Source organism: Lissotriton helveticus, chromosome 12 (genome assembly GCF_964261635.1).
Source record: "Lissotriton helveticus chromosome 12, aLisHel1.1, whole genome shotgun sequence".
NCBI lineage: Eukaryota > Metazoa > Chordata > Amphibia > Caudata > Salamandridae > Lissotriton > Lissotriton helveticus.
In genome coordinates this window covers 868,323,511-868,327,646 of record NC_136073.1, presented here as the reverse complement: position 1 = coordinate 868,327,646, position 4,136 = coordinate 868,323,511, and positions in this window count along the sequence as shown.

Sequence of the window (4,136 nt, the reverse complement as noted above, 5' to 3'; positions counted from 1 at the left end):
TCAGATTTTTTGCGAAGCCTTTCAACCATTGAGACAGCAGATACAGGGAATTGGACTCTTTGTACAATCGATGTTACGGCTCTTTATACATCGATTCCTCACAAAGAAGGCTTAGAAGCAATTGAGTGGGCCTTACTCCTAGATGATAAGCCGGATGAGTTGAAATATCTAATTCTGCAGTTGCTAGAATTCTGTTTGTCTAATAGCTACTTCGCATGGGAAAAAGAACATTACTTGCAGCTCACTGGGACAGCCATGGGCTTTCCAGGGGCCTGCATTTACGCGAACATTTTCATGGCAAAATTCGAGCTTGATTATATTTTGGAAGACAACACTTGGCAGGCAGGCCTAGTGTATTATAAAAGGTACATAGATGATGTTTTCATCATATGGAAACGACCAGTTCCGGATTTAATCCAAAACATCAAAAGTTTGAATCTTGCTAACCCAAGGATACAATTCACGCACAATATCAGTAAGGAAGCCTTACCGTTTTTGGATGTCTGGGTTGCGCTCAGTGAGAATTCCATCAATACAACCCTTTATAAAAAGCCTACAGATAGGAACACCTCACTTCTGTACGGAAGCTTTCATCCTTTAAACCTTGTCAACAACTTACCGGTCTCACAATTCATGAGAATAAAAAGAATATCTTCTGACAAAACCAGCTGTGATAAGCATATTGAAGAACAAAAGCAACGTTATTTAGACAGAGGTTATCCGCGCAAACTATTGGATGCACATGTGAATCACATCAAGGTTATCCCAAGGGCAGACCTTTTGAAAAAAAGACTTAAAACTGAGAACAAAAGAATGGTATTTGTGTCTAAGTATTCCACTGCTTCTAGGGACATAAAGCGTATCATCTTGAAACGATGGGAGATCATTCAAGTTGAGAAAGACTTTGGCAACTTATTCAGCGAAAGACCTTTGTTTGCTTATAAGAGAGCCCAGAATCTCAAAGAACTGCTCAATAAACCAGGCCACCATATGGACACCACCCAGCAATCTGAAGTGTATAAAGGAACCACTCGCTGTTATAATTGCAAAAATTGTAACAATATAATACCGGGGAACGTCTTACTACACCCTCGCACAGGCGAAAAAATCCAATTAAGGCACAACACAACCTGCAATTCTGAGTTTGTTGTATATTCAATCAAATGCCCATGTGGCCTTTTATATGTCGGCAAAACTGAGCGCAAACTAAAATTGCGATTGTCGGAACACAAGAGCCGCATAAGGAATAAGAACTACACATCACCACTCGCAAAACATTGGTGGGAAGCTGGCCACACTATCGCTCAACTAAGATTCCAGGTGATTGAACTACTCCCACAACGTTTGGGCTTGGATAACTCAAAGATTTTACTTCAGAAAGAGGCCTTCTGGATTCGCAAACTACAAACACTGACCCCTTTTGGGCTTAATGACAAAATGGACATGGCATGTTTCCTTTAAAGTACACTTACTTGGGACCTTAGGGAGACTCCCACACGTTGGCACACACTCATTATCTAACACTGACCATCATAACATGGCCAGTATTTCACAGGTTTAATGTTACGTATATTTCATTATGTGATCGCCATTACCATCTAAATGGCGAGATTCAGTTTGTAAATAGGCAGGAATTGTTTGGTATAGATGGTAAAATGACTTCTTTTGTCGTGTTTACTTTGCTATTCTTTCTCTTTCATTTTAATCTTTTCCCTTTTTTCACTTCACCTCCCTTTCCCCTCACAAGTTTTTGTTTACACTCATTCTAATCAGTTTTTGCGAAAACACCACTCTAAAATGGCCGACACTTTTTGCTCCTAGTCCTATTTCCATGTTGGAGTTTCCAACAAACAGAGTAAAGGGACTCAACGAGTACCCGCGGTTCATTCGGCACATCTAGGATCGAGCAGATTTTCGCCAACATCCCGGCCGCAAATCGGTAAGAGATAGGAACTTATTTTCTCGTTTTTGGTTATCAAAACGAGTGCGCATTAGATATAAGTAACACTCGTTCTCTTTATGTAGAGCGGACGCGTGTACCTCATATTACGAAGCGGGACTGGCAATACTAATCTCCCCGCAGGTAAGCAAAGGTGCCTGCTTAAAGCGGCTAGAATGGCAGACAACCTTTGGCGATATATTTAGTTCCAATATTTTGATTCTATTGTTTTGTAGGCAACCCTGGTGACAAGATTGAGTGTCTGGGGGTTAGAACACATACACACCCCACAGGTAAATGCACGCTCTTTTTTTGTTTTATTTTATGTTACCTCAGTATTATTGACAAACATACTTATAGTTGTCCATTCGCGTTTTTCAGATTGGACATAGCTTTCTATACTCAGGTGAGCCTTTTTAGATTTACTTGAGGTATGACACTTCTTTGACTGTCAGTTAACCATTTATGAACACACAATTCCACTCGTTTTCCCATAGAACGTCAAAAAAGAGAACTACGCGCCCTGTTAACATTTTGGCAACGCGCAATATAACAATTACTAGGTAAGCCAGATGCAAAAAACGCAAGTTTTAGTTTACATACAAACTTTTTTTCCCCCTTGGCAACAAAAGTAATACGGTTTCCTTTCCTTTTTCTTTTCTCTTTTCTTATACAGACCCCTGACGAAGGGGCAGGGCCCCGAAATGCATTGGGTTTTTGTTATGTTTTGATTATGTTTTCATAGTTTCATTGATTGAACTAATGATGCTTTGATGTTCTGATTTATTGATGAAATTGATATGCTTGTAGTATACAATGATTGTAACAAAATGAACTTTGTTTGACGAAACATATGTGATAAAATACACCGCAGTTGTTTAAAAGGAGCATTTATTTCATTGTGCGTGTTTGGAGCCCTGGTGGCCTTTTGGCACCAGGCCATATACATTTCCCCACAAACTGGCAATATGTTCTCACAAGTGCTAGTTAGTGCTGGAAAGTGACGTGCAATATTACTGTGAGTTACCCGTTTCTATCCCTTGGGACCCTAAAACTAGTTGGATGTTAGTGAACGTTTTTCATCAAACAACCTAAAAGGAGGTCCTAAGTCCCGATTATACCATGAACAACCACGTGCAGAAACGTGGAAATCTAACAGCAGTAAAAGCACTATCAGTGAAAATTTCAGAAGTTCCCGAGAGCTAAAGTTCGTAACTTTGCATATTCCTAGTCAGTGATCTCAGTGCCCAGAACCATTGTTTGTCAGTGTGATTGTCTGTTTCTCAGTGTAGCTGATTGTATGTTGCTGTGTCCGTTATCTCGTGGCGTTTAGGTGTGACCACATAATGCCCTAGTGTGCTAGCGTCTGTGAGTGCACTGGACACCGTGTCCTAGTGTCCGTCTCCCAGTGTTTGTGACAGCTGTTACTCTCTGAATGTGACTGCCTCTCTGTTCCTCTCCCTAAGCATATACTTACTAGTCAATTTCCTAGTTCTTAGTTCCTGTAAAAGTGTACCTTTTCTTCATCTACCAGATTAGGTGTTGCTGTGTCTATGTTCGTGAGTCTGTCTAATGTTACAGTGCTCATGTCTCTGTCACTGTACTATGTTCCTGTGACGGTGCATCCGTGAAAGTCTCCCCAATTATACGTTCTATGTTCACATGCCTGTGTACGGTTGTATGTCAAAATAGAAATTCTAAATACAGAACTACCAAAATATTGTAGCACAAATTAGTGACAATCAAAATAACAACCAGTATATATACATAGATTTATTATTCTTAATTCCACATTTACTTACCTTGAAGATATATACATATACTACACACTTTTTGCCACTGGTGCGGCTCTGCTAAAATTCAATTCTAGTGACGACACTGATCGCTGACCCCTGCGCACTGCACCTGCTGCACTAACAATAACAGTGCCCCTAGTGTCTTCACATTAAAAAAAAAAAGATTTAAGACCAGGCCTTGCTTGCTTCTCCCAACCCAGACATGTATTGTTAGTCTCAATGCCCTCTTGGCGCCAACCTACCAGAGGAAGTCTAGCACCTACCCCGGGAACCAGAGCAGCAGAGAGGTTCCTCATTGCCTCTCCTAACAGCCCTCTTTCTTCAGTCCACCTCCCTCCAGTGACTCACTCCCCCCTCCAGTACTTCCTCCTGCAGGCCGCCACTCCCTGGAGACTAAATAC